General features: G+C 37.3%; 1 pseudogene; it reads right to left on the reverse strand.

Moving 5' to 3' along the window:
* Positions 1-956: 956 nt before the first annotated feature.
* The window catches only part of LOC142165370 (F-box protein At1g30790-like), a 34,255-nt pseudogene continuing 23,130 nt past the window's right edge, over positions 957-12,081 (reverse strand).

Below are 12,081 nucleotides of genomic sequence, written 5' to 3' on the forward strand. Positions count from 1 at the left end.
CACAATGTTTCCAGTCAGTTATTTATGGCTTTTGGTTTCTATTACAAAAAGATTTTATACTGTATACCATTGTGAAATTAGAAAAAAAAAACACCTCGACATTTCCAGCCCAAGTTTAAATCCTGTTCACAATGAAAATTCCAGTCAATAGCTTAAACAGAAACTAACAAATGAAAAGAAAAAAAAAATCAGCGGGGCGGGTGGATGCGGGTATAGATATGGGGCAGGTGAACGCGGGTGAAAGTCGTATGCGGGGCGAGACGGGACGGGTTGAAACAGGACCCACCCCGCACCCGCACCACCCCGCACCGTTGCCATCCCTAGATCAGTGGGATTGGGCCATCAATGGGTTCTGGAGTCTGACTTGGAATGGACAGCCCATCCCAACTTTAAAGTAGCTCAGTTGTATTTGGGGAGAAATTCAAAAATAGTCAGATTTATAGGCGGTCATTCAAAAATAGCCACAGTTTCAAAAGTAATCGAAATTTAGTCACTTTTTATGTAAAGATAAATTTGAACGAAAATACATTTTAAAATCCGAAAAATACTCCAGCATAATATATTGGAGTTCCAGCATAAGTACACTGGAACTCCAGCATATTATAATGGAGGTCCAGCATAAGTATACTAGAACTCCAGCATAATATACTGGAGTTCCAGTATAATATACCGTTCCAGTATAATATCCTGGAAGTTCATACACAAGTGCTCCAATCTCCAGTATATTATGCTAGAACTTTTCGCGTGTTGGAGTTTCAGCATAATATGCTGGAAGTTCATACACAGATGCACCGATCTCCGGTATATTATGCTGGACCAGTTCCTGTTGCAGCAAATTAGTGGTTATTTTTCAATGACTTTGTAAATACTGGCTATTTTTGAATAACCAGTCCGAAAACTAGCTAGCTCGTGCGATAATTACTTGTATTTGGTGTAGCAAACAAACTCTTCACATTCTAATTTCTAGGCATGCCTATAGAAAAGAAGCTTCCATAAAAAACAGCACACCACATATATGCTATTGTGTTTAAACTTTGCAATTCCTTGAACCTTTTTGTATCAGTCTCGTAACAAAAGAGATTATGAAAAGAAGCTTCCATAAAAAACAGCACACCACATATATGCTATTGTGTTTAAACTTTGCAATTCCTTGAACCTTTTTGTATCAGTCTCATAACAAAAGAGATTACCCCTAAAGGATCTAATCAAGACATTTCCATTCTCATTATTGTCTGGTAAATACCCAAGAATACTAAAATTATAAGCACTCTCATAAACATAACACTACACTCTAGACACCATTCTTGACTCTCATGGTCATTCAACATCCAAATATTTAACATATGACCATCTCTATTATTCTGCACCAAACATACATGTCCCTTTATCTCAGCCAAATGTGAAAACCCAAAATTATATCCATTTGGACAATATATGGTCTTAAATTCCTCATTTTCCAAGTTCATTCCAAGTATTTTTCTCACATCACTGCTTAAGGTATTATTTTTTGCATAGACTAATCAATAAATGAACCCATTGATATGATTGGTTGATAACATGTTCCAGAATATTGTGTGCAACTCAACTAGTCTTTCCATGATCCTACACTAAATTCTTCCCCTAGCTTAAGAGTTAAGATCTTAAAATGTAAAATTTCTTCAAAACCAGCATAGAATTCCCACTCAGCACAGTCCAATTTTCCTTCAAACGATGCTACAATTTTGTATTCGTTAGTGGAAGATACATAGCCTAAACAAGCTTGACCTACAAAATGGGAAAGAATGGGCAAAGAAAGAGTCTTTTTAGTCATAGGATTGCATAGCCATATTTTTCCCACATAGCCAGTTTGGTAAAAACATAACAAGTCTACACCACGACTAGTGCAAACAAAATGCCCCTCTCCAATTTCTGCAATAGTTTCATATTCATGAACCAGTTCATAAGAGGAGCTTACTGAAGAAAAATGAATGAGTTGGGACCTGAACGAGCGATTACTTTTGGAAGAGTTGATTAGAGAGATTGTTGGCCTTTTCTTGGATTGCTCGTGATGTGATTCTTGAAATGGGGACTGGAAAATGTATAAAACCGTTCTTTTGAAAGGCATTTGAGCTGACAAAGTTGTTTGACACTTAGTCTTGAGAATACATTGATCAAGATATCTCGTGAAAAATTAGCCTTTTATTCACGTGTTCTTCTTCCTATCTTATTCAAGACTAGTTATATGTATATCATTCTTATGATTGATGAAGGAAATCATTTCAGTTCTCTAAATTAAACCTTTTTTTGGTAGCAGAAACCTATCAGCTTGTAAAGTTGACTTGATATTAGAAAAGTATAATTTAAGCCAGCAGGTGACTTATATCATATGGTTAACCTAATAGAAGAATCATTACAAGTGGATGACCACAAAGTTTAACATGGCATTGCTGATGGAACTTTGAAAACTTAATTTGCCCTTTTATATGTTAATTAATTATTTAGTTCTAGGCTAGTTAGGATCAAAATATTAAGTGTCAGAAGCTAACAAAGTATACATTGAGCAATGATAAATCAAACAGAAATATACCAAAAGATACAAATACTTAACGTGGTTCAGTCAATTAACCTATATACACAGGCGGAGATGAACAATCTACTATATAAAAGAGAGTAAAAAATATTGAGAGAACAATCTCACAAAGAGGGACAAACAAGTAGCAAGCTAACACTTGTCAAAAAGATTCTCTCCTAAACAAGATTCTCATAACCCCTTAGGGACTACATTGTGGATACTATTGAATGAGAATGAATAATTCTTATTTTATAGAAGACAAAACCTTTTCATCCAAAAAAAAAAAGGAGTAGACAAATATGAAAAAAATTATAATTTTCTTTTGGTAAAAGGAAAAATCAATTATGGTAAATATGTTGTTATTCCTTCAAGAAATAGGTAAATCAAATATGGTAAAAAAATTATGATAAACACCTAACAATTTCTCCCCGTAGCTTGAATTTTCTGGCAAAATAAATTTGATCCACATTCTTCACATAACCTTCCATTGGTCGCATCTCCAAATCTCTGCCAGAAAATTTATCTCAACGTGAATATCACTCGGCCAAAATTTTCGGATAAAAATTATGATTACATGATATAAGTTGTGGCCAGAACTAAACCCACATTTATCTTGAGTCTCGCTCTGGTATCACTTGTCACATGTATTTGGTCTGTCTTGGTTAAAGATGCAATTTCTTCCCAGGAAACATACTAGTCCGTTCAAAGTTTGATCATTGGAAGCTCCAGCAATAATATTTAATGGAAAAATCTCCTTTCATTTCAAAAATCTGGTCCATATATGAATAATTTAACTATTGACGGAACATTAGTTGAAATGATGCCAAACAATTGTATACCTCCTTGAACTATAACTAGCAGCTGCTCATAAGGATAAAATTTTGACGGAAATTCATAATAATATAGTATTAACTAATTATAGTTAGGTGATAAATTGATATAAAAGACAAATTTGATACATTTATTGCTTTTGGTCCCTTCTAATTAATATATGACAACAACATTCTTTTGATTTCAGTTGGCTTTGCTGACTTTTGCATGACTTTTCCTCTTTAATTTTCATGTATAACAATGTTAGTTTATATGAGTCCACCAACTGTATAGAGATCTGGTCCTATATCAGTTCTTACAGTGCTAACTACTGAACCAGTATGTAAATGAGACATATGATTTTTACGTGGAAAAATTCCATCTCAAGGGAACAAAAATCACGATCTACACTGGTAGGATTTCAACTTCACTAACTTGTAACTACACTATTACAAGCCACTTTGTAATGACTCTATTACAAAGACTTCAATCATTCTAACTTGTAATACACTTATCACAAGCCACTTTGTCACTCACTAGTTATAAAGACTTCAATCACTCTAACTTGTAATACACTTATTACAAGCCAATTTGTCACTCATTAGTTACAAAGACTTCAACCTATGACTAACTCTAGTCACAACACAAACTGAGATGGTTTATGATTTTGAGTTTCCTAAAATAAAGCTTCTAATAAAGCAAGATAGGAGTTATAATGAAGAACAAATAACAAAGACTCAACAAACCTAAGGACTTAAGATATCTTCAATCTTTGGATCTGGTCCTTGAGGTTGCAACAACTTTATTCTTGAGAGAGGTTGTTGCTAGCACTTGAAAGAATATCACTAAAAATTCAAGTGAATATTTTGTGCCTTACACCATGTTATTATACTACCAAAGACATCCCAAGGATGATGTCAATTCTTGGTTGGTACACGCCTCTTCCCAATAGGAAGTGACTGCTGCACTGTCGCGTGTACAGTTGCAGGCAGTCACTTTCTGTAGTTGCTTTCCAGTTGTATAGTTGACTTATACTATCACGACCCTGGTTCGCCCTCCATGAACCATCGTGACGACACCTAGTCCTCTACGACTAGGTAAGCCTAAATTGCGGAAGATAAACCAACCGCCGAATAAAAACAAGTTAAAATAGAATGAAGAATGCTAAAATAGTGTTTAAAAGTGCCACTCGGCATACACAATATTTAACTCTCAAACCAATACATACTTCCAAGACCCGGAAACCCATGAATCACAAGCTAAGAGATACATAAGAAGCTCTAACTCCAGAAATATCTAACAAAAGGGAAGTACTGAAGGGCTATGCTATTACAGAATGATAGAAAGGGACTCCTAGGTTTGCGGATGCGGCAGATATACCTCGAAGTCTCCACATAAGTGCCTCGCCTCAAGGATGATAAGACAGAATGAAAGTACCCGGATCTGCACATGAAAAATATGCGCAGAAAGGGCATGAGTACACCACAGCGGTACTCAGTAAGTGCCAAGCTTTACCTCGGTCGGGTAGTGATGAGGAAGGTCAGGTCCCTACTGAGGTCAAATAAAATACAAAGTATAACAGTGTATAACAAGACAATATAATTAAGTGCAACAGTAAGAAATAACATAGAATAGAAAAAGCAACAACAACTAGCATAGAGGCAAAAATACTCACCGAGGGAATACAACTCAACACAGAGATAGCAACCAGGGATCTACCAGGATATCGTCATGTAGCCCCCAAATGTAAATGTCCAGTGGATCTCCCGGGTGTCGTCCCGTAATCCAACTCATAATGCGTCGGGGATCTACCGGAATCCCGTTCCGTAGTCCCCAAATGTAAATACCCAGTGCTAGGGTAATCTACCGGGTGCAATCTCGTAGTTCCATATACTGTGCAGGGGGATCTACCGAAATCCCTCATCTGTAGTCTCAAATAAACAGACAAGGGAGATCTACCGGAATCCCACATCCATAGTCCCAAATAAACAAGCAAGGGGGAGCTACCGGAATCCACATCCGTAATCCCAAAATAATTACACGGCAGCAACAGGAAAATATACAGAAATGGCAAAATCTCATATTAAGGCAACAAGTAACTCTAGCCTAGCATGCTGCACAGAATTCAGGTAAGGCAAGTTTGAGAAAATAAAGCAATAAAGTCACTTAGACATGCTTTCCTAAGCTAACAACAGGCTTAATAGTGCAGGTAAATAAAAAAACAGGAAAGGAAACATACGGGTGATTACTTAATGAAAATTGGATTTCCAACAATTAGCACAAGTATGCACTCGTCACCTTACGTACAAGGCATTTCAATTACCAAATATACCAATCCTAAGGGGAAGGTCCCCCACACAAGGTTAGACAAGCCACTTGCCTAGAACCAGCTCAAAATCAATCTGAAACCACGCTCTTGCCACCAGTAATCGACTCCAAATGACCCAAATCTATTCAATTCAATCGCATAATGTAAATAACACTTCAAGTAACTGATTCTATAATTAAATTCTAAACTAATACGCGAAATTATGTAAAATGACCAAAATGCCCCTCGGGCCCACGTCTCGGAATCAGGTAAAATTTATATTCCTAGAAACCTCGCACTCTCACGAGTTCATTCATATTAAAAGTACCAAAATCGTACCTCAATTTGTCCCTCAAATCATCACTCAAAAGTTTCCAATGAGACAAGCCCTAACCCCCCAATTACCACTGATTTTCCTTAATTTTTCATGCTTAAATTGATAAAAATCATTCCAATAACGATTTTAGGGACCAAAGGCCTTACCCCAATGAACTCCTCTGAAAATCTCTCTTGAAAAGTGCTCCCCAAGCTTCTTCCCGTTTTGAAAAAGATGAAAAATGGCTAAATTTCGTGAAGGCAAGAATTTATATGTTCTGCCCAGGGATTTCCGCATCTACGGTCAAGGGACCGCATCTGCGGTCCCGCTTTTGTGGACCAAAGGTCGCACCTGCGACTTTTCACTTAATGGCTAGGTTCCGCATCTGCGACTTCCAAATCCGCAGATGCGGTACTGCTTCTATGGTTCCTAAAGAAATTCCCAAATTCCGCTTCTGCGGCCATTGAGTCGTTTCTATGGTGCCGCACCTATGGAAGCCAAACCACAGGCGCGGTTATGTCAGAACCAGCAGCTGAAGCTGCAACTCTAACTCCAAAAATCTTTCCGTCAACCATCCGAATTCATCCCGAGGCCCCTAGGACCTCAACCAAACATGCCAACTAATCCTAAAACATCATTCAAACTTGTTCCAACCTTCGGAACGCTCAAAACAACGTCAAAACACCTATTTTTCATCGGATTCAAGCCTAAGAATTCCAAAAACTCTAAAAATACGCTTTCGATCAAAAAGTCTATCAAACCTCGTCCGAATGACCGGAAATTTTGCACACGCGTCACATTCAACACTACGAAGCTACTCCAACTTCTGGAATTCCATTCCGACCCTCGGATAAAAATCTCACTATCGAACCAAAAACTTCAAAATTCGACCTTTCGGCATTTCAAGACTAAATTAGCTACGGACCTCCAAAACACAATCTGAACACGCCCCTAAGCCCGAAATTACCCAACGGAGCTAATGGAACCATCAGATTTCCATTCCGAGGTTGTCTTTGAACTGTTCCGACTACGACCAACTTTCCAACACTTAAGCTCTCATTTAGGGACTAAGTGTCCCAAAACTTTCCGAAACTCAAAACCGAACATCCCAGCAAATCAAAATAGTAGAAATAAACTTGGGGAAAATAATCAATAGGGGATCGAGGCGTTAATTCTTAAGACGACCGGCCGGGTCGTCACATCCTCCTACACTTAAACAATCGTTCATCCTCGAACGAGCATAAAGACATACCCGAAGTAGTGAAAAGATGAGGATAACGGCTGCGCATATCCTGCTCGGTCTCCCAGGTCGCCTCCTCGACCGGTTGGACCTGCCACTGAACCTTTACTAATGCAATGTTCTTTGGCCTCAGCTTTCTAACCTGCCTGTCCAATATTGCCACTGGCTCCTCAACATAAGATAGATCCTTGTCCAACTGGACTGAACTGAAATCCAACATGTGCGACGGATCGCCGCGATACCTCCGGAGAATTGAAACATAGAATATTGGATGAACTCCGACCAAGCTGGGAGGTAAGGCAAGCTCATAAGCAACCTCCCCAACACGCCTCAATATCTCAAAAGGGCCAATAAATCTCAGACTCAACTTTCCTTTCTTCCTGAATCTCATAACGCCCTTCGTAGGCGAAACCCGAAGCAGAATCCGCTCTCCAACCATATAGGAAACATCACGAACCTTCCGGTCTGCATAATTCTTCTGTCTGGACTGGGCTGTACGGAGTCTATCCTGAATCACCTTAACCTTCTCCAAAGCATCCTGAACCAAGTCTGTGCCCAACAATCTAGCCTCACCCTACTCAAACCAACCACCGGGGATCTACACCGTCTCTCATATAAAGCCTCATACGATGCCATCTGAATGTTGGACAGATAGTTGTTGTTGTAAGAAAACTCCACCAATGGAAAGAACTGATCCCAAGACCCTCCAAACTCAATCACACACGCATGAAGCATATCCTCAAGAATCTGAATAGTGTGCTCGAACTGTTCGTCCGTCTAAGAGTGAAATGTTGTACTCAACTCCACCCGAGTACCCAACTCATGCTGAACGACCCTCCAGAATCGTGATGTGAACTGAGTACCTCTATCTGAAATGATGGACACTGGAATACCATGCAGACGAACAATCTCTAGGATATAGATCTCCACCAACTACTCCGAGGAATAAGTAGTACACACAGGAATAAAGTGAGCGGACTTGGTCAGCCAATCCAAAATCACTCAAATAGCATCGAGCTTTCTCAAGGTCCGTAGGAGCCCAACCACAAAGTCCATAGTGATCCGCTCCCACTTTCACTCCGGAATCTCTATCTGCTGAAGCAACCCACTCGGTCTCTGGTGCTCATAATTCACCTGCTGACAGTTGAGACACCGAGAAACGAATCCAACTATATCTTTCTTCATCCGCCTCCACCAATAGTGCTGTCTAAAATCCATATACATCTTCGCGGCACCCGGATGGATGGAATACCGTGAACTATGGGCCTCCTCTAGAATCAACTCTCGAAGCCCATCAACATTGGGTACACAAATTCGACCCTGCATCCTCAATACTCCATCATCACCAATAGTCACATCTCTGGCATCACTGTGCTGAACTTTGTCCTTGAGGACAAGCAAATAAGGGTCATCATACTGCCGCTCCTCGATACGATCAAATAAGGAAGACCGAGAAACCACGCAAGCTAGAACCCGATTGGGCTCCGAAAGATCCAATCTCACAAACTGGCTGGCTAAGGCCTGAATATCCATCGCCATAGGCCTCTCCGATACTGGTAAATAAGCCAAACTCCCCAAACTCTTTGCCCGGCGACTCAAAGCATCGACCACCGCATTGGCCTTGCCCGGGTGATACAAAATAGTGATGTCATAGTCCTTCAGCAACTCTAACCACCTCCTCTGGTGCAAATTTAGATCCTTTTACTTGAACAAGTGCTACAAGCTCCGATGGTCCATATAAATCTCATAGGGAATCCCGTATAAATTATGGCGCCAAATCTTCAGGGCGTGAACAATGGCAGCTAACTCAAGGTCGTGAACAGGGTAGTTCTTCTCATGTATCTTCAATTGTCTGGATGCGTAGGCAATCACCCTACTGTCCTGCATCAATATCGCTCCGACGCCAATTCTCGAGGCATCACAATAGACCGTATAAGACCCCAAACCTGTAGGCAATATCAAAACTGGGGCTGTAGTCAAAGCTGTCTTGAGCTTCTGAAAGCTCGCCTTACACTCCTCCGTCCACTGAAATAGAGCACCCTTCTGGGTCAACCTAGTCATAGGGGATGCAATCGATGAAAACCCCTTCCCAAAAGGACGATAGTAACCCGCCGGGCCAAGGAAACCGGATCTCGGTAGCTGAGGATGGGCTGGGCCAACCCTGCACGACCTTTATCTTCTTCGGATCCACCTGAATACCCTCACTCGATACCACGTGGCCTAAGAATGCCATTGAATCCAACCAAAACTCACATTTCGAGAACTTAGCATATAACTTCTTCTCTCTCAGAGTCTGAAGCACAGTCCTCAGGTGCTGCTCATGATCTTCCCGACTTCGGGAATACACCAGAATATCATCAGTAAATACAATAATGAACGAGTCAAGATACGGTCGGAACACACTGTCATCAAATGCATAAAGGCTGTTGGGGCATTGGTCAGCCCAAATGACACAACAAGGAACTCGTAATGACCATACCGAGTCCTAAAAGTAGTCTTTGAGATATTTGGCTCCCGAATCTTCAACTAATGGTAACCTGAGCGCAAATCAATCTTAGAAAACACTCGTGCGCCCTGAAGCTGGTCAAACAGATCATCAATATGAGGCAAATGATAATGGTTCTTCACTATAACCTTGTTTAACTGGCGATTGTAAGCACGTGATTTTTGCCCTATATGAGAATTACTCCCAAAAAATTCAAAAATAAAATGATTTTTCTTTGGTGTACAATTTTGTGATATTTTGAAGAATTATTTGTATTTGTCTGTGCGTGTTTATTCGCTAAATTAATAAAAAATACAAAAATATGTCGCACTTTGCATGTAGGATTTAATTCTACAATTGTTAGTAATTAAAATTGTTTTACAAAAATTAAAAATTACAAAAATAGGCATCGTTTGCATTTTTAGCATTTAATGTCCAAATATACAATTTTATGCTTAATTAATACTTAATTGTGCGTTAATTGTTATTGGGAGTTAATTTGCGCCTTTATAACTTAATTTAGTTCTTAATAATAGTTTAAGTATTTTTATAATTTAGTTTTAGAAAAATAAAAGAAGAAAAGAGAGCGAAAATATAAAGAAAGTCGGAATTGGGCCTCTTCTTCAATTTCAAGCTATAGGCCCAAAAAATGGCCCAATCTTCCCTACGGCCCAGTCCATTTCGAACTGGGTCGACCCAGTCCATTAACCCAACACCCCTTCTTCATTTTTGTCCAACACAAAACAAAACCAAAAAAAAAAAAAAAAGTGAATTATCACTATTAATAGTTTTATTTTTTGTTTTTTATATATATAAAAAAAATCCGAAAATATTTTATTTTATTTATTATTTTTATTTTAAAAAAAATATATATATATATATATAGTAATTTCGGAAATGATTTTAAAAAAATAAAAAAAAAATAAAAAAAAAATGTAAAAGAATGTAGAATTTTTTTTTAAAAAAAGTAAAAAGTTTTAAAAAATTTAAAAGTAAAAGAAGGTTGGAATTAAAAAATAAATATAAAGATATCTGAAAATTTAAAAAATTTAAAGTAATTGAAAGTAGCATTTTTAAAAGAAAAAGAAAAGATAGTGGTTTATTTTTTAAAGAAAAGTTAAATAAAGTGAGATTCTCTTTTAAAAAAATAAAAAGTGGGATTTTAAATAAGATAAAGTAATTAAAGTTGGAATTTTAAAAATAAAAGTAAATAAAGGTGGGATTTCTTTTTCTAAAAAAATAAAAGCAATTTGTAAGTGAGATTTCTTTTAATTAAAAAAATAATAAAATAATAAAAAACAAATCTGAAAATTTCGAAAATTTTGCTATAAATAGAAGAGAAAATTTAGGAAGAAGGGTGGAAAAAAAGAGAGGAAAAACTAGATAGAGAGAAGAAGAATACAGATAGAGAGAAAAAAACGGACAGAGAATAGAAGAGAGAAAAATTCCGAAAAATATTTAAGCTTTCAAAAATAAAAATAAAAGCTAAAAAATCTACTGCTTTCTTTCTTTGTTTGAAATTAGTATTAATGGTTGTTGTTTCATTTAAAGCTTAAAGCTTTTGTTTTTGGGATTACTACTCCACCGGTCTGTTACTGGGTTGTTACTATTGTTGGGCAGTTGTTGCTATTGTACTGTTATTATTGCTGCTGATTCTCATCATCATTTTCTTTTGCTTCCAATATCAGGTACATATCTGTAAATTCATGTCACGAAAAGCTTCAACATGACAAATTAATGAAGTTCGGGAATTATAATTCTGTTTTCCATTCATTCAAGTTTAGTAGTTAAAAATTTGGTTTTGTTTCAGTTGATTAATATAGTAGTACGTTTGGCGTAATGAATATAAGATAATTGTTACCTCTTAAAATTCGTTTAAGTGTTGTAATAATATCATCTATTTCGGAATTTTCATTAAGTGAAGTCATGATTAAAATATCAAGGTAGCGAACATGGCATAAAATGGGCCATTAATTACATCCCGTAATATTGTTAGCTAAATGCAAAGTAGAATGGAAGTATCAATAAATTACATTATTAGTATATCTTGTAAAAAAAATCTGATTTTTTTAGATTGATAAAAGTTGTATGTTCATATATAGCATGATGATGAGTATATATATAATCATATGTGGAAGGTGAGTTGATACAATATTAGGAATGGTTCAAACGTATAACTATATTGCATGTGATGTAATTTTATTGAATCAATTTGTATAATAGTTCTCTTTCTTATCAACTTGACTCTTATCTTCCATTGCAAACATTAACCAAACCATTGCAACTTTGGACTAAAACAAATACATAAGAAGGACATAGGATTTATAAACGAATCGTGGCATTTTATGTAAAAGATATATAGAAGAAGAGT

This window comes from Nicotiana tabacum, chromosome 10 (genome assembly GCF_000715075.1).
Source record: "Nicotiana tabacum cultivar K326 chromosome 10, ASM71507v2, whole genome shotgun sequence".
NCBI lineage: Eukaryota > Viridiplantae > Streptophyta > Magnoliopsida > Solanales > Solanaceae > Nicotiana > Nicotiana tabacum.